Below are 20498 nucleotides of genomic sequence, written 5' to 3'. Positions count from 1 at the left end.
TTTCCATAAACCAATTTCTGGAAATATACTCATTTAGGGGATTAAAAACATAAATTCCAAGCTTAATGGCCTAAAAATGACATTTTCGGCCCAATGAGGCCCATTATGCGAATTTTTCTGTTTTGGAGGGCCAAAACTGTGATTTTCTGTAAAACAGTGGACCATAAGTGATCCAAGTCCTTTTCAAAGGTTTAAAATGCTTTTTAAATTTAAAAAGGACCAAAGTTGCAAAAATTTTCCAATTTGGGCCAAAATTGTCAAATTTGCGAAAAGAAGGGATTAAAACCGAGAAAACTGCATTTTCAGGGACTTAAACTGTTTTCTATGAAAAATATTCTGAAAAATATTAATTTCAATAATTTTTGGTGTTAAAATGTCAAGAAAATTAATTTAAGGACCAAACCGGGAAATATTAAATAAAAGGGTTGAAAATGTAAATTTTACAAATAATGAGGGGCTGAAAATAGAAATATTTCAAGGCTAATTCAATATACACAATTTGATCAAATAATGGCACCGTGACTGTCGACGAAATACAATACATTACAATACCAAAAGTCGTTAAACGAATTGGCTCGGTCTCGAGCCAATAGAAATCTACAACTACTAACACTACGACACTACAATTCATACAAGTAACGTTTGGTAATACATTATACATGCGAGTGTGCACAGACGTCTACGCACCATCTTTGGGCCCCAAAAGTGTAAAATCTTGTTCGTTGAGCCTAGCTAGCCCAATGACCTGATCTTAAGGCTCGAAGACATTTTTTACGGAGTGTTGGGTTTTACCGATCTGACACAACGTAAATGGACTTTCAATGGCTTGTATACTACTGGTCCCCAAGGGTCCTTTGGTATAGCTAGTAAAGTCTACGTTTTATGCGAGGCGGGTCGGGGACCCCTCGTATATTTTTATCCCCAACCGGTTAATGGAGTCACCGGGGTCTTCGTGACCTCTTTCTCTTCGGATGTGGGACTACACCTAGTCAGGGCGATTGGATAACGTGATTAGTACGGACGACGCCTTCGGGATCGTTAGTATAGCTATAAACTAGGCGTTTGTGTAATGCGGGTTTGTAGTAAATAATCATGCTCAAGAACTTTCCAACGTCGCCTGGGACTGACACTATACGCTATGCAATGGTTTCAATGTAACTTCATGTAATTCAAGGAACTAGGAGAACATCGGGTTTTCCTAGGGTTTTCAATACATACAGATTTGAAATGCATACAACTTCAATGAACATTTTTTTTACAAGTATAGAAACAAACAAGCATACCTATGGATCTTCACAAACGTTTTCAAAAGCTTTTTCTTTTCAGAAAATATCGGATTTTCTGGTGGTTTTCAAACAATACAAACATTGGATTTCAAACACTACTTATGAACTCACCAACATTTCATATGTTGACGTTTTTTTTCAAAATACTTGTATTCTCAGGGAACCAGTGAACCAAAGGAAATCATATTCAGTGACGACTTGCAGTTTATTTATGTACGAACCGAACAATTTAATTTTTGGGAATGTAATGTTTAAACAATGTATGACATGTAAACGCTACTGGTTGTACTATATTAATGAATGGTGACGAATGTTGTTATGTTTCATATATATTCAATGTTATGGTATTCAATTGAGTCACGACAGCCCCCGGACGTTTCCGCCGTCTGGTTCGGGGGTGTGACATGGCGCGCCTTGGCGCCCGCCATGGCACGCCTTTTAGAACACTGGGTCCTGTGCTTTTAGTAGTATAGGCCCAATACTACCTTTTACACCTACCTGTACCTTCCCCAAAGCCATACCTGATATCCCTAAATCATCCAATCATAATTCATAACTTAAAAACACAACATTAACTCAGATCCTAGACCGCCCAAGGATTTTCAACCCTCGCCAAACCATAAACTCGGATTAATCATAGGGGGGTGCACTATGCATTCAAGTTATACACAAAGAGAATCACATAGACTGTCAAATAACGCTTCTACCCTAAACCACAAGCAAACAAGGAACAAGAATAAGGCAGATTTCCTCATTCTAGGGATATGAAATCCTAAACATGTACAACTTTGAAAGCATACACTTAGCATATAGTCTATACAACTATATTTCCATATATACTTAAGCATGACTTAAAACATTGAGAATACTTACTTGAGCTCGGCCGATTATATGCATTGCATTCTCCCCTTTTTCTTACAAAGTTGTTTTCAAGAAATTTAACTTTGGCTTCTTTTGGAAAAGCAATTGTTACCATTTACTCAGTTTGAGTTCTGACACACCCAGAAGTGTGCCTGAATCTTTCAAACCAAGGATCCTATACCAACTTGTAACATTCCAATTTTCAACAAAATTTGGGTTAGTCATTAAAGCCCCTAATTTTACACAAAATTATCGGTTATGCCCATATCTTGATTTTACCGGATAGGGCCGGTAACTTAGTGTTGACTGGGACAAACTCGACCAAGTTGGAGCTGACGACGTCAGCTTTTGCACCTTGAAAGATAAAATGCAACGAAAATAGGGGCCGAAAAGATTCGAACTCAGGTCTCCGGGTTACCAAAGGGAAAATTTAACCAACAAGCTAGAAGATATGTTGTGTTTATATTCATAACCTAATATACTTAGAGTGTACTATGCTGGAAGAATTAAATATTATTATTATTATTATTATTATTATTATTATTATTATTATTATTATTATAAATGTTATATATGTAATTGTAATTATTATTATTATTACTATTATACGTATATATACGTTGTTATTATTATTATTATTATTATTATTATTATTATTATTATTATTGTTGTTGTTGTTGTTGTTGTTGTTGTTATAAAAATGTTATATACGTAATTATTATTATTATTATTATTATTATTATTATTATTATTGTTGTTGTTGTTGTTGTTGTTGTTGTTATAAAAATGTTATATACGTGATTATTATTATTATTGTTATTGTTATTATTATTATTATTATTATAAAAATAATGTTTTATGTATAAATTTTTTATATAATTAATTATATTTATAAATGTTATACACCTTATTATTATTATTATTATTATTATTATTATTATTATTATAAAAATGTTATATACTTAATTATTTTTATAATAATAATAATAATAATAATAATAATAATAATAATAAAAAGATGTTATTATATATATAAAAATCTTATGTACGTAATTATAAAAATAAATTTATGTTCATATATTTATATGTATTTTAAATCGTATTTGAAAATGTACGTATAGGTTCAAGAAAATCTTTAACGGTATTTAAAATAATAATAATAATAATACCGACATTTTAGATAATAAATTTAATGTTTTAGAAAGCTTATCAAATAATAATAATAATAATAATAATAATAAAAATACCGGCGTTTTAGATAATAAATTTAATGTTTTAGAAAATGTATTAAATAATACCTCCTAGTCTAGTGGTAAGAGGCTTTTCAACTTGGGGGATGAGACCCAAGTTCGATCTTTCCTACCTTTGATTTCCATTTTAATTTCGAAATCCAAGTCGCTAATGTGGCATCCATGTCAGCATGCACCCAACCAATCAGCCTATCTTTAGTTGGGATACCTACTATATCCAGGTAATGGGTAAAATTGAATCAATTTTCGGATATGTTAGGGTTTTTGCGCAACAAAAAACTGACTTAGGACATAACCAACTATTTTATGTAAAATTGAGGGCTTTCATGACAAAAACCCAAAAAATTTTAAAATTTTAATTTCATAAACATCATCCAAAAGAAGTACGAAAATCCCATAACATATCCATATTATTTTAGAATTCAGAATACAAAAAGCTAAATGTGAAAACACTGGAGAATGCACGCCAGACCATCAAGCCGGACCCTTGCCCATATCAATAGAAGTACCTAAAACATTCAATAAAACTATAAGCACAAGCTTAGTGAGTTTCCCAAATACAGAAATCATATAATCACATAATGCCATGCACACACATATAAATACAAGCTTGCCATGGACTCCTTCAATGGTCTTCAAATGAATACCAACGACTACCCCCATGGTCATGTATCCCCGTGCCATGGGTTTCTCCCATGGTTTGGCCAAGTGACATCCCCCCATGGTCTGCATATAAGACCACATATAATTCCAGTAAAAAAATTACATATTCCCAAACAAGCATTTCAGAATCAGTAATGGGCTGGCCTTGGTGCCTTCGAGCCATGAGTGTGGTGAGAAGACTCACCTTAATACCGAACGGTAGCTGACTAGACCGGGACTCAAAATATCCGCTCTACACGAACCCTATAACAGAAACAATTCCTTAAATACCACTAAAAATACCCCACAACCCCCAGAAAAGGTCAAACTTGGTCAAAAGTCAAAGTCAACAACCTGAGTTGATCCAACTCGCCAAGTTGTCCCTAAACTCGTCGAGTTTATCCATTATCCATACAGATCGGGAAAAATCCCATCAACTTGTTGAGTTCACTAATGAACTCTTCGAGTTGGCAAGAAATCCAACCTCTTAATGCATTCAGTTGATTTCATCGAATCCAAGGACTCCAAATCTCATATCTCTTCCAAAATGATGTCTAGAAGCGTAAAGTTTCCAACTTTGCCCTTATTAACCATCCATAATTAGTCAAAACCAAACCCTAGGTTCATTAGAGTGAGTTTTAATCCATTAAGCCCTTAAAATTTCACAACATAGTCCCAAAACACAGATATGGTGTCCAAAGGTTGGAAAATCACGTAAAGTTTCCAACTTTACGTCCAAGCAAGCTAAAATACACTCCAGGGATTAATAAAGACTTAATAAGGGACTTATTTCATGAATGGAACTTAGAAACCATTAAAGTTTGCAACTTTAAGTCAAGAGAGTCATGAAGGGGTCAGATCTAACTTATTAACCCCTGGAAACCTCAACATCTTGGACAACCAAACCAAAATCCCAAAATCATGCTAAAACTTCAAACAAAGAGATCTGGATGAATATAAGGCAATATGTCGACTTTATACCACAAGAAGACTGCTATTAGTGAAGAGTTTCTACATATATAATCCTTCTTCCAAGCTAGATGCTTCCAACTTCTAAGCTCCTTACAAAGAGTCAGCAAAATCAATTCTCCAAGCTCACCACAACTCACATACTCAAACTTGCAAGGCGATATATGAACTTAGGGTTTCTGGACTAGGGAGGTTGATAAGGAGGCCAGCCAAGGGGGTTTAGGTCCTTCAAATATGGTGCAACACCCAAAAATTAGGGTTTCATCCCGGCCGCCAACTCATCGAGTTGGGACACCCAGACTTGTCGAGTTGGGTCATTAAAACCCGCGGCCACAATATTCTCGACACGACGAGTTGGAGCTCCCCAACTCATCAAGTTCTAAAAATGATTTCTAATATTTTGAGAAATGTTTTATACATGGACCAAACGTTACACAATGCCTATTGCATATTAGTTAGTCTAGATTAGTAGGTTTATTACTTAATACATAAAATACATGTATATATATATATATATATATATATATATATATATATATATATATATATATCGCATAATTAGTAGTTAATGCATCTTCCTATATTATGATAGCTTCTTAAAGACCTTTTTGTGTTAATGATAACTACTTATTCTATTTATTGTTGAGGATTTTTTTAATTAGATGATCATTCATATTTGGTAAACTTGAATCTTATGAAATTTGTGACCATCAAAGTTGTAGGACTAGTATTTTGATCATAAACCTAGGGTTAAATAGAAGAGTATGTAAACTAATGTGGAAACTAATTTGTGATGAATATTCATGTATTGAAATGACATTATTATCCATTAATGTAAATCAGTATTTCAAGTCTAGCTTAACTCTAGCTTAGTAATAGTAATGTTATTTGTTTGTGCACTTGATCAATGTATGAATGTATTAGTTTTACTAATGAATTATTATTTTGATCATATAGTCTAATTAACTTAGGAATTGGTAAGCAACAAACAATACAATCAATTGCACTTTCCACTAAATCAACCATAGAAGCAAGTGAATCAAATATAAGCGAAAGTTACTTTAAAATTCTTGGTTAAATCGTTTCTTTGTTCTCTTCTTGAGTTTTCTTCTTTGATAAGTAATGTTTAAGTTTCTATACTTGCAAAACTAGAAAAACCCCATCTCTTATTAATTGTTTAAATTAGTTAACATCTTGTATTTATTTAACTGTTATTTTCCTTTCGCTGTGTTCGATACCCTACTTACCTAACCTATCATGGTATTCGACTAGGTACACTGCCTATTACATATAATTTAGTCTAAATTACTAGGTTTATTACCTCATACATAAAATACGTATGAAGTTTTTGGCGCCGTTGTCGGGTAACGTTTCAAATATTAGTAAATTATTATCTGCTATTAGTGTTCGATCTTTTGTGTGAAATTTATTTCATATAAAGTTTAAAGTTTTCTTTAGTGAATTTTTTTGTTTACTACGTTACCACGATGTGGTGAACGTCCTGACAGTTTTCGTTTATCATTTTTGTTGTTTTGTATGCCTTCGTTATCTGTTTATTGCAGTTAGTTTTCAAGATGACGGATATCACACGAATGACTATGGGTGCGTACAAGAAGCAAGTGCGCAATGATAAAGGTCTAGGACTTGCCCCACCAGAAATCCCGGCTGAAACCAAATTTTATTTCAAGGGCCACATTGTAGGGATGCTAAAGGACATCCCATTTTCCGGAAAGTATTATGAAGACACGGTTAGGCACATAGATGAGGTCCGTGACATCGCAAATTACTTTAATGTTCCTATTGTCTCGCTAGAAGCAGTACTATTAAGAATGCTCCTAGTAACCTTCACGAGAGATGCAAAAATATGGGTAAAGTCCCTTGCACTTGGAAAAATTACAACATGTATAAATCTATGTGAATCTTTCATTGAGCAGTATAATCAAACATAAAAAATATCCAAGGTCAAGAAGAAGATATAAAATTTCCAACAAAATCATGTTGAGTCCTTGTTTGAAGTTTGGGAAAGGTATAAGGGCTTGCTAAGGAATTGTCCCTAACATGATCTAAATATACAAAGGGAAGCACCTATCTTCTACGGTGGGTGAATGTTACAACAATACAAATCCTTGACTCTCAAGGACCAACGGAGAGGAATGAACCAACTACGATTAAGGAGTTTATTGAATAATTAGTGAAACATTCACGTGAATATCATAACACACATGAAGATGTTATTAGAGGAAAAGGGAATTTGGAAGAAGGAAATGATTACATGGCAGCAGTTATGGAAAAACTAGAGTCCTTGGATCGATGAATGACGAAGATGGATCAATTGATCCATGGAATTTGGGTTGGGTGTGATAATTGTGGCGGTCCTCACTTAACAGAGGAGTGTGACCATGACGAGGAAGGAATTTGAAGGTTCAAGCTTGCCATTCTAATGGAGATAGGAATGACGTATATTGGAAGAAACCCAAGAAGAATGACTTTGAAGCCATGCTTGCCCGATTCGCAGTTGCATCAGAGAAGAGACGCAATGAGATTGATGTTGTCATTTAGAATCAACAAGCGTCCATTCAAAATATTGAGAAATAGCTTGGTCAACTCTCGAGGCAATTCAATGAACATTTATCGGACACACTTCCAAGCAACACAGAACAAAATCCGAAGGCACATGTCAAGGCCATCACAACAAGGAGTGGTAAAATTATTACTCCTTTGGCTCATATCTATAACAATAATTTAGTTGATGCACAGGAATCGAAAAATCAAAATCAAAAAAATCCCTCTAAAGACCAACCATGACGTGGTAAAGAACCCACCACAACGTGGCCACCTACTGAAGATAATAAAACTCCTCCAGTCAAACCATATCAGCCACTGCTATTCTGCTACTATTCTTGAACCGAGCCAAGCAAGACAAGTAAGCCAAAGACTAAGAACTTTCTGGTGCATATAAAAGCCCTCCATATCAACATTCCATTCATCTAAGTAATGGCACAAATGCCAAATACATAAATTTTTTGAAGGATCTTCTAATGAATACAAAGAAGATGGAAGAGGCAGTAAATGGGATCTTTAAAAAGAATTACTCAGCCGCTAAGCTAAACAAGTTACTTAAGAAGATGGGGGATCCATGAAGTTTAACACACTGATGGCAATTCGAAAATTCAGCCACAAGCTATGCTCTTGCAGATTCGGGAGTTAGTGGCAGTCTCATGTCTTATTCCTTTTTCAAGAAACTAAATCTTTCGGAGCCCAGGCCAATTCAAATGGAAATCCAACTTGCCCACAAGAAGGTGAATTTTCCAAGTGGTATATGTGAATACTTATTGGTTAAAATCGACAAGTTTGGTTTTGTTGGATTAGGTGTCTAAGCCCATAACTATTTTAGTATGTACTTGACCCGATTATGAGCATTGTCCTTTTGAGTTGCCTTCACCATAGAAACTGATAGGATGAACTAAGGAGAAAGAGGATTAATTATGATTTATTAATATATTATGTGAATAATATATTAAAAGAGAAATCATATTGTTTAATTAATATTAGTCAAGAATTAATTAAGAATTAATTTTGTGCCTAAAAGAGATTAATTAAATCAAGGGGACTGATACTGTAATTATAAGATAGTTACAGAGTTGCGCTTAAGATCCGTAAAGAAGCAATGGACGAATTCTATATGAGAGTCCATACAGAAATCGTCCAAGGGGCCTTTTGAAAGGATCTTCGTCCAAGAACCCTAGACATTTTTGGTGCCACCTCCTCCTTCTCCTAAGTCGTCTTGTTGCTAGTGGTGTTTGTGACTCCATTACAGGTGCAACATTTAAGGCACTAAGCTTTCAAGAGTCAAGATCAAGAAGGTTTTTTATTGTTATTGCTACATAACAATCAAGGTAAGATCTAAACCCTAAATCATATGTGTTTTTCAGATTTGTATGCTAAGCTTTAGGGTTATTGCTTTGGTATTCAATGTTGTTGTTTCCATAGTAGAAAAACCTAGTTCAAAGCATTTAGGGTTGCATGAACGCCATAGGAATGATGTTATGCTGATAACCCATCAGTGGTATTAGAGCCTAGGTCGTTTTTCTAGTGAATAGATGAAAAAAGTGAACCACCAAAGATCATGAAAATCGAATTTTTTGGTTTCTGACTGGCAGACTCGCCGAGTCCATGTATGGACTCAACAAGTAGATCCTACTCGATGAGTTCCATCGTGGACTCGACGAGTCCAAGGGCCTGTTGCCGGATTTTTCAAATTTCCTGCCAGATTTTGTTGACGATTGTTTCCAAAACTCGCTTTTATTGCCTAAAATCGATTTTTTATGTTTGGAATGGTTATGCTCATCAAAATTAATGGATTTGGTTAAATATTGATAATATAAGATTATTGTTAGTCAAATATTTAACCTAGTAAGATTGAAAAGTTTCAATTTATACCCTTTATGTTTTATAGTATAAATTTGAACTTAAAAGGTTTTAGTTTTTGAAAATTAAATAGTTAAACCCTAATGTTTTGAAAGGTTTCAAAACTTGTCCTCAAGTTTTGGATTTAAAATTTAATTAAAAGGTATTAATTTTGTAATATTAAATTCTAAGACCCTAGTATTTTGAAAAGTTCAAATTACATCCTTATGGTTTTATTAAATTAATTAAGTGTTTAATTAAAGGAGATAATTAATAAATCCATAATAATATGGTTTAAATTAATTGAATTAAAAGTTCAATTTATTAATAGATTATACCACCTAGTATTTTTAAAGTGTAAAATACACCCTTATACTATATAGAATTAAAAGTTTAATATGATATATGTATAAGTAACGAGTCAGTCTTACCGTTAGTAGGCCTCATTCACGAAGCTGGTCTATAAGGGGTGTTTAAGGAAATTGCCTATAAATTTGCGATTGAATGGGTATCCACTCTTACCCACCGCACTCTTGACTAGTGGAGGGTCGTTAGCGAACGGGTAGGATAGGACACAACCTTCCATTATAAGTATAACGAAGTACGAAGTAACTAAACTCTCTTATAAATTCCAAAATCTTAGTTACTTTAGGAAAAGTGTTGAGTTGGTGCTAATCCATGAAATTGCACATTGCTCCTTGTTGGTCGTTAGTGGAGCGTGTGTGGTTAATCGGCACACCAATATGGGACCAATGAAGGATGACAATGGGTAGCTCGTATATTATCATAGATCAATGAAGCGTGTGTGGTTAATCGGCATATTGATTAGGTGATAGACGTCTTCGAGAGTACCAAACTAATTTGCATGTTTATCCACACCTTGTTTGTGATCCTCGACATCCTAGTCGAAAACATGAAGGGCACAATCGAGATTTAAACATTCCATTGAAAAGTTCAATGAATCTAAAAGGATCTAGGAGTTTCAATTCATTTAAAGCCTAATTTTCAATTTTCTCTTTTCATGGTGGAAATTGGTAAATCGTCATTTACCTACCTTCAAATGTTCTGCAATTTGGATTACGACATCCCTCTTCCAAATTGTAGAATATTGTGTTGGACCCTAGCCTCAATATTTCATTTGGGTGCTATATTGAGGATTTTATCAACTAACTTGAATTTCTCCCGTTTTGTAGATGTCAATGTCTAACAACTATGGTCTTCTTGAATCCGTTGGAATAAGTTTTCGGCTTGAAGATGATGTTCCACGATTGGATTATGGAAATGGAAATCATTCTGCACTTCTTCCACCTCCTCCAATAATTCGCCCTGACCCACATGTTCGAAGACTTGAAAAGTTCAAGGTCACTCAAGCCCTAATGGCAAAAAGACACGAATATGGAAAGTCTGTATGTGCTCATGTCTTGGATATGAAGTTGCATATTGATATATTGGGAATGTTGGGTATCGATGTCTCAAGGAAGTTGGCTGTTAACTTGGTTCTTTAGTCACTTCCCGAATCATATAGTGAGTTCATTGGAGAGTACTATATGGCGGAAGACAACATGACCCTTACTGATTTGACTTATTTGCTTATTGCTTTTGAATCAGCGATGATTTGGCGCACTGGTCAAGCAATTTTTTCTGGTAAATCAATATCCCAACCTTCTATGGGCAATGGCAACATTGGAAGTCCAAAAAAGTTTTCTCTATGCCAGAGAAAGGTTGAGTCTGAGATAGTCTCGTGTACCATTCCTGAAGAATCCATATGTTTCTACTGCCAAAATAGCGGGCATTGGTTATGAAGCTGCCCTAACTACCAAAGATATCCAAGAGATGGGAGAGTCAAGATGTATGACTCTGCTTAAGGTAACATCCACTATCTAACTCTATTAAGTTTTCTATTTTAGATTCTTAATACATAATGTGATAACATTGCATTTTGATGTGTTCTAGGATCGGAGAAAAGAAAGGAAGCTTAAAGGAAGAAGTGAGCTGAGTCTAATCGCGAAGAAATGGATTTCGATTGCATGATTCGATGATCGGATTTTGAGTTGCTGCTTAGAGTTATGATAGATTGCTTTGGAATATGTAATAGCATAGTTTTCATTTGAATTTGCATTGTAAGGACAAGTTTTTCCGCACCTTTTATAAATAAAAGAAATTTTGAGTTTTGTCTTATTTATATCTCCTTGCAATGTCAATTGTGAAAATTGATGCTTGTGTGTTTCTATTATAAGCAGTATTAAGTGGATGTGGTTCTTAGTTATGTTATTTATTGTAGTGTCGTAATTTTCTATGTAAGGAAAGATTCCCATCGCCCAAGTTTCAATTGGACAGAAGCTTGGAATCATAAGATTTGAGTCATGTGATATATGGAAATCTTGGTACTTAGAAAATTAAGATCAATTTCTTGTTCACATAAGTATGTGAGTCAAGTGAAAGACTAGGAGATCTGGTACGTAATGTTGTGCACTGGTCAAGTCCACCACAAATAACAATAAGATTATTTGTCATGATTTACTAAAAGTCTAGTAAATGTGGTTATGCTTACAAGATTAAGTATAATTCTGAATCATTGAAAAGTTTCAATGAATGACAGAATGAATAAAAAGAATCAATTAGGCAGAAAGATAAAAGTTTCTCCAATCTGAAAAAATGGGAGAGTACTTTAGTATCATGTTTTATGATCGTCTTATTGATTATGAAACCATATCACAATTGATCCTCTAAGGACACCTTAGTGCACTAGTGTGACTAAGAAGATGAATAGGAAATTGTTGAAATGACTAAATCAAAAGGTGGATCATACTTCGTTCCAAAATCAAGTCTTAGAGTCATACTCCAAGATTGTGACTTGAGTGACACATCTTAAGAAGGTTTTAACACACTCATCAAATGTGGAGTAAAAAAATGTTTTTCTTACTCTTGCACGTTTGAAATTAGTAAGTTATGATGTCTTGGATAAGACAAAGACCAGCTAAGACCAATTGTGTGTAGTGTTTGTCTTGATAAGAATCCTCGCTAACTCCTGAATATTTATTTGTCAAGAAATGTTTTGTGACAAGAGAATCTTATATGTCAAGAGGTCAGTAAGAGTCTAAAGATCTTGAAAAGTTTCAAGAACTAATCAAGAGTAAACCTATTGTTAATCACTAGTTAACAAAATTTTGTTTCTATGCCATTCCAGTAAAGTTACTTATGCATATGAGTTCTACGAGTTCTCAATTGACTGCACAAAGGCAAGCACCTTGTTCAATGAAAATGCATTGACTAGTATAGGTGAGCTGCTAAATAACTTGGAAGCAATGGTGGGACCCTTGATGGAAAGAAATTAAGAATGAACAAGTTCAGTCCATATGAGTTTCGATTTGTCTTAAACCTTGTCTTATGATTATGGTTATGACAATTCACTTGGATAGGAACACATACACCATAAAATCTAAGTGATAAGGTTTCTCTCTGCTTCATGAAAATGATTGTGAGGAAACGCTTTCACTAAGAGAGATTTTATGGAGATAGAAATTGTGATATTTTTATTCTCAAATTCGATTATGATTACGACATCCCTCTTCATAGTTCGAATTGTGAAAATGGCAATAAGTCTGAATATTCGGGACTTACTGTTGTAGGTTCTGAAATAGTTTAGACACACATGTGAGCTATCTAAGGAAAGGTGTATGAGTTTAAGAAGCTTAGATAAAGTGTTGAGTCTAATGAATTGCGTCATGAGCTCGGTCCATAGCCTAGATTAGTTGTCGGTATTGGGCCTGTCCAGCCGTGCATTATTTTGTATTAGGGTTTAGTATATAAGTTGCATGCATGCAGACTTAGAAGGTAGCGCTTTCATTATTTTCGTATTCACTGTTTTGTAAACCCTAGCTCGCCTCTACAGCGGAAGTTCTTCATCGAGCTCTACTGAGGCGTGACTCAGTTTTGAATCATAAGCTCTTGTTTGATTCTGATCTGTGTTAGTTCATTATTATTCTTAACCGCTAGAATTCTTTTATCGCACTTGTGAAAGATCTAAACGATCTAAGAGTTTTAAACTCATCAATTGGTATCAGAGCAGGAGACTGTGTAATCCATACACACCTTTTTTGTCGAAGAAGTTCATAGGGTTTTTATTCCACATTGATTGATATTTATTGAGCCATCATTCCTTGTTGGCGTACCTCATTAATTGTTAATCTAACCCTAATCGAAATATTACATGTCTTATCTTTTATAGGTTTTTCGATCAAAAGTACTCACAATGTCTATGGACGATTCTCAAACCAATCCGATAAATATCTCAAACAGCATAGGGTCTACAACAAGAATACCGATCTTGTACACGCAAGACTATGAAGTCTGGACGCATCACTTTGAAGACTATGTGATTGGATCGGAGGATAATTGGTATCTAATCTGGGAAGCTATCACTTCAGGCCCATTCGCTCATACTAGCACGTCAAAGATTGTTAAAACACAGAAAGAATACAATCAACCTGATAATGACGTCAAAGACATCCCTCAGGATGAAAAAGAGAAGTTCCAGTGCAATATCAAAGCTCTCAGGATGATAAGATTTGTGCTGCAATCGGATACATTTCGTTTGGTAAGTTCTTGTGCTATAGCCAAGTAGATTTAGGGTAGATTGAAGGAATTGTATTCCACTGATGAAGATCTGGAACACTCTATTCAAACCCTCTTGTTGTCAGAGTTTGGTGATTTTAAGCAAAAGCCTGAAGAAAAGCTTATCCAAACTTTCGATCGTTTCAATCATCTTTTGAGCAAGATGATAAAGCATGGTATTGAAAGGAAGGTGATTGAACAAAAGGTCACTTTCATGAATGGTCTCAGACCTGAATGGATGGCCGTTGTGTCAACTGTCAAAGCTCATGAACACTTCAAGTCATGCTCTTTGGCAAAACTTGTGGGTATTTTAAAATCCCATGAGAATGCCTTATCAAAAGAAATGAATGTAGTTTCGGGTCTTGGTTCTCTGGCTCTTGTCTCCAAAGGAAAGAGTTCGATTGAAGAAGAAGAGGAATTAGATCTTACTGACTTTGATCTAACCAGAGAAGAATATGCAATGATGGTTTCAAACCCCAGAAAATTCATCAAGAAGAAATTCCCCGCCAACAAAAACTGAAATTGGCAGGGAAGTTATAGTGCCAAACGGGTCAAGGAGGAACCGAAGATGGGATCAAAATCTGAAGAGTCTAAGAAGAAAGCTAAAATCGGAAGCGACTCAGGATTTGATTGCCATTACTGTGGAGGCAAAAATCATTTTGCCAAAGACTGCATGCTGAGAAAGAAAGAAGAGAAGACAGGAGAAGATGATGAGGAAGCGAGCCTCCTGAAAAGATTGGAGGAAATAATGAAAAGAAAGTCTGTTGTTAATAACTCTACTATGAATGCTTTAATTGTGCAAGGTTCGACCAACAGTAACAAGTTTGGAGGTGTGGATGTCTGGTCTACAGATTCTGAGGATGATGAAGTTAGGAAGCCAACTCATGGAAAAGCGATGATGGAAAAAGCAGAACAATCAATAGGAAGATGTTTTGCAGTGACCGAGGGTGTGTCCCATATGAGAGGATACACAACTGATGGGGGAGTTGAAGAAGAAAGAGAGCTAGAGGACAGATGTTTCGCTACCAAGCCTGTCAGTGCTCAGATCAATGAATGCGATGAGTTGATAAAAAGGTACAAGATATTCTTGCTTCTCTAAAAATACCTGCTAATAACTATGAAAAAGAATTAAATGATTTGAAGTCGAAATTCTCTAGCATAAGTGGCAGTCTCACCCAAACCCGTGTCACCAATTCTAACCTAACTGATCAAATCAGCAGGATTTCTTCAAAGAGTGAGGAACGAAGAATGTGGATCGAGCAAAAGGATAAGGAATTAATTAGATCAAAAGATGATTCTGTTTATTTGCAAAGAGACAATCTTAAACTTCTCAAAGAAAGAAACGTTTTCCGTTTAATTGCTAAGAGGCTTTATTTTAACATTACTCGGTTGCATCTTGATTGTGAAATAGGGAAGAAAATTCGTAGTATGATTTTACCTTTCCTTGAATTAAAGGAGGATGAAATCGATGCAGAAGCATACAACTGTGAGAGTGTTGTGTCCTCTGAGGAAGTGTCTCCAGCATATAAGATTGGTCTGGACAAAACTGAATCTTACATAAAGTCTAAGGACCACAAGGACATGCTCAAAACTAGATGAAAATGACAAATTGAAACTGAGAGCCAAAACTATACAAAAATTTGATTCATTGAATGCCAACTTAAGTTCAGATAACAAAATTGATGTTGAAAATACATCTGAACTTAATGAGGACGATGATATGAGTGAAATTTATGTAGAAGATTTGGTAGACTGTTCCGAATTAGCCAAGAATGAACCAAAGTCCAATAAAAACCTCATTTCGGAAAACTCTGTTGAGTTTGCTCGCTCTACTAACGACAAGTCCTAAACCCTCAAAGCTAAAGCTGTTGTGTACCAAAAGGTTCAAACTACTCCAAATCAGGTTTACACTGTGCCAAGGGTCACTCCACAACAAACTGCAGAGTTAACTGCGATGGTAGAAGAAGACAATGCTAGTGGATGTGATGAATACTTTTGGTCAGCCCCAATCGACAATGCAGACGAGACGAAGGGTCACTCACATAAAACCTCATGGAGAGTGAAAGGTAGATATATACCCGAACCACTAAATGAGCCAACAAAGTATGATGTGTCGAGCACAAGTGGAACTAAACCTTTTGTGGATGAACTGATGCAAACTACGAGTGACACTTCTTCAACAAAAACTGAATGTTGTGCACATGCTTCTAAAAGAAAGGCCAACATTCATAGAAATCCCAAACAGGTCGCCGATCGAAAGCACCAACGTAACGTAAGATACAAGAAGAATCTCTCCGAAAGAAAAAGATTTTGGAACTCTCAAAATCCTGACTTTGTAAGGATTGAAAGAAAGTCTAAATTAGAGAAAAACTCAAAGAACCAAAAGCACAGTTACGACAGGAACCAAAAGTGCAGCTTCGGTCCATCACCCATCCACAACCGATAGGGTGGTTTCAGTCCATCACCCATCCACAACCGAAAGGGTGGTTTCAGTCCATCACCCATCAACAACCGAAAGGGAGATTTCAGTCCATCACCTATCAACAACCAAAAGGGTGGTTTTGGTCCATCACCCATCAACAACGGAAAGGGTGATTTCGGTCCATCACCAATCAACAACCGAAATGGTGGTTTCGGTTCATCTTCCAACAGCAACCGAAGGGAGTGTTTCGGTCCATCATCCTTGGAAAACCGAAAGGGAAGTTTCGGTTCCCCATCCAACTCCAACCGAAAGAAAAGTTTTGGTCCTCAAGCCTACAAGTCTCATCTCAAAAATCAAGAACCCAACGTCTCTCCTAATTCTAAATCTCTAAACTCTAGTCCTTCTGTCAAAAACTCTAGTTCACCTAAGTCAACAAAAATTAAAGTCTTCACCATTAAAAGAAAGGATGAAACCACTTTAATTAAACGCACATATATGGTTGATATTTCTCTTACTATACCATGTCCTGTAAAAGGCTCACAAGGACCCAAGAAACTTTGGGTTCCTAAATCTGCTTAATCTTTTGCAGGTTATACGTGACGAGCAGTTTGACGAAGAATGGTACATTGATGTTGGCTACTCACGTCACATGACAGGGAGAAAGGAGGAACTAAGGGAGTTTCGCTCTTTAAAAGATGATGGCATTGTAAAGTATGGCAACAAATCGTTTGGCACCATTAAATGATACATAATGATCACTAATGGCGAATTCTCCATAAGGAAGGTGGCATACGTTGAAGGACTCCAACACAATCTAATAAGTGTATCACAGCTGGTGGTTGGTACCGGGTTGAAAGTATCTTTCGACGATGAAGGCTCAGAAATTGTCGAGAAGAAGTCAAACAACGTTCTATTAAGATCGAAGCGAAAAGGAGAAATTTGTCCACTGAATCTCAATCCAATACGAGGTAAACCTGCAATCTGCTTACTCTCAAAGGCACACTCCGACAAAAGTTGGTTATGGCACAGAAGACTCTCACACCTGAACTTCAAGGACATCAACAAATTAGTTATAGGTGATCATGTTCGAGGGCTGCCAGTTCTAAAATTCGATAAAGAACATCTATGTGCAGCATGTGAAATGGGAAAGCAGAGTCGACAAAGCCATCCCTCAATTATCAACACCAAGGTAATAGAACCATTGGAGTTACTGCATATTGATCAATGTGGTCTGTCATCCATTGAAAGCATTGGAGGAAACAAGTATATCCTGGTTATAATAGACGACTTCTCAAGGTTCACATGGGCCTTCTTTCTCAAGCAAAAGTCTGAAGCTGTAACAAAGCTCAAGCTCTTCATTAAAGAGATAGAAACATAACTTAGAAAGATTGTACGAAATGTAAGGAGCGATAATGGCCTGGAATTCAAAAACAAGGATTTTGAAAGTTTTCTTGCTGAAAAGGGGACAACTCACAATTTCTCAGCCCCCTATACTCCACAACAAAACGACATTGTTGAAAGGAGAAATCGATCCTTCTGTGAAGCTTCTCGTACCATCTTGTGCTTTGCATCCTTGCCATTATACTTCTGGGCTGATGCAATTGCGGCTGCATGCTATACCCAGAATCGATCTTACTTGAATAAAAGGTTCTCCATTACTCCTTATGAAATTTTAAACAATCGAAAACCAAACGTGAAATTCTTTCATGTGTTCGGTTCTAGATGCTTCATTTTTAACTCCAAGGAGAATCGAAACAAGTTTGATGCCAAGGCAGACGAAGGAATTTTCTTAGGCTACTCCTTGAACTCCAAGGCATATAGAGTTCTCAATAAACGCTCGTAGAAAATTGAAGAAACATACTATGTCACCTTTGATGATAGTTATGTTAAGAAGTTAAGAGCAACCGAAGAGGCATCACAAGACATATTTCCAAAAATGGACAGGTTACTATTTCCATCTCAAATATTTTCAATCAATTCATGCTCTTGTTTGATGAGCCTCAGAAAGTAATTGACTCAGAATCTACTGCAAAAGACAACAAAGTTGACAGCATAAAACAAGTTGTAGAAGATGCTGCTAGAAAAATGGCTGATGATCAATCAAAAGGAACCAAAAGTGCAGACGGAAGTGAACCTTCTGATGACCATCCCACTGTCGAGGGGGAGGGTTTCTCTCCTCATCATGATCAAGGTTCTTCTTTCCAGGGGGAGAACTCATCAACAAATACATCAACCTCTACTGAAACTCCAACAAATGAAGGAGGTACAAATGCTGGTCCTCAACAGGAATTATTCTTCGAGGGGGAGAAATCAGTTAGTGAAGATGACACTTTGTCTGAACTCGAAGAAGAAATCAATGCTGAATTGGATCCCATCTATGATCCAAAGTTTACTCCACTTGTGAAATGGACCAAAGATCATCCCGAGACTCAAATTATTGGGGAATCCTCTGAAAAGGTGTTGACACGATCTCAAATCAAAGCGAAACAGGTTGCTTTATTCTCAAAAGTCGAGTTTTGTATGTTCAATTTGTTCGTGTCCAAAATCGAGCCAAAGACTGTTAATCCAGCTCTTGATCATTCAGACTGGGTTCAAGCAATGCAGGATTAGCAAAATGAGTTTGAAAGAAACAAGGTATGACGTCTTATTCCAACACTAAAGGATGCTTCGGTTGTCGGTCTCAAATGGGTATTCAGAAACAAGATGGATAAAGAAGGAAATGTTATCCGTAATAAAGCTAGGATGGTAGTCAAAGGATATTGTCAGGAAGAGGGAATCGATTATGAAGAAACCTTCGCTCCAGTGGCTAGATTGGAATTTGTTCGTATCTTTCTGGCGTACGTTGCTCACAAGAACTTTGAAGTCTATCAGATGGACGTCAAGTGTGCCTTTCTCAATGGTGAACTTGAAGAAACCGTATATGTTGAGCAACCACCGGGATTTGTGAACAAGAAGTATCCTGATCATTGTTATATCCTCGACAAAGTTGTCTATGGCCTGAAACAAGCTCCCAGAGCATGGTATGAAACTCTTACTCGTTTCTTAAAAATGTCTAAATTTAAATAAGGTTCGGTTGACCCAACCTTCTTCCGTAAGCGAGAAGGTAACCACCTTATGATAATCCAAATTTACATTGATGACATCATCTTTGGGTCCATGAAGCCTAGCTTAACAGCTGAATTCTGAAAATTGATGGAAACTAAGTTTGAGATGAGCTCAATGGGTCCAATTAATTTCTTTCTTGGATTGAATATTAGACAGGGACCCGAAGGCATTTTTATTAATCAGGAAGCATATACCAAGACTTTTCTCACCAACTTTGGAATGACGGGAGAATCCAAGGTAAAAGTGCCGATGGCTTTTGGAACGAAACTTACACCATCATTAGAGAAACCAACAGCTGACACAACGCTTTATCGACAAATGATCGGGTCTTTAATGTATCTCACAGCCAGTAGACCTGATATAATGTTCTTTGTCTGTTATTGTGCTCGATTTCAGGCCAACCCACGAGAACCTCATCTTCAAGCAGTGAAGAACATCTTTCGCCATCTAAAGCGAACTTCCTCTCTTGGTATATGGTATCCAGCCAACTCTGGATTCTTTGTGCAAGCATTTTCAGATGCTGATCTAGGTGGATGTGGATTGGATCGAAAAAGCACCACATGAGGATGCCAATTTATGGATGGCAAATTAGTCAGTTGGCAATCAAAGAAACAAACTTGTGTTTTGTTATCCACTGCAGAAGCCGAATACATTGTTGCGGCATCCTGTACATCTCAAGTTGTATGGATACAGAGTCAACTTCATGATTATGGCTTGAACATGAAGAAAATTCCCCTATACTGTGACTCCTAAAGCGCAATCAGAATCTGTCACAACCCAATGCAGCACTCTAAAACAAAGCATATTGCACTGAGGTACCATTTCATCAAGGATCACTTCAAAGATGGCAACGTCGAAATTCACTTTGTAAGAGCGACTAATCAACTGGCAGACATCTTCACAAAGGCTTTACCTGAAGCAAGCTTCAATAAGATCTTACAA

The 20498-nt window shown here is 36.2% G+C and overlaps 1 non-coding gene across 1 annotated transcript; it reads right to left on the bottom strand.

The window, feature by feature from the left end:
- Positions 1-6966: 6966 nt before the first annotated feature.
- Positions 6967-7073, bottom strand: LOC145065197 (small nucleolar RNA R71). The gene has a single exon (XR_013688343.1). It is a non-coding gene; the product is annotated as a small nucleolar RNA R71 (small nucleolar RNA).
- Between the last annotated feature and the right edge of the window lie 13425 nt (positions 7074-20498).

This window comes from Lactuca serriola, chromosome 7 (genome assembly GCF_051521515.1).
Source record: "Lactuca serriola cultivar US96UC23 chromosome 7, Lser_US96UC23_V15, whole genome shotgun sequence".
NCBI lineage: Eukaryota > Viridiplantae > Streptophyta > Magnoliopsida > Asterales > Asteraceae > Lactuca > Lactuca serriola.
The sequence above is the reverse complement of the archived record's forward strand: the minus strand, read 5'-3'. Positions and strand labels throughout refer to the sequence as shown.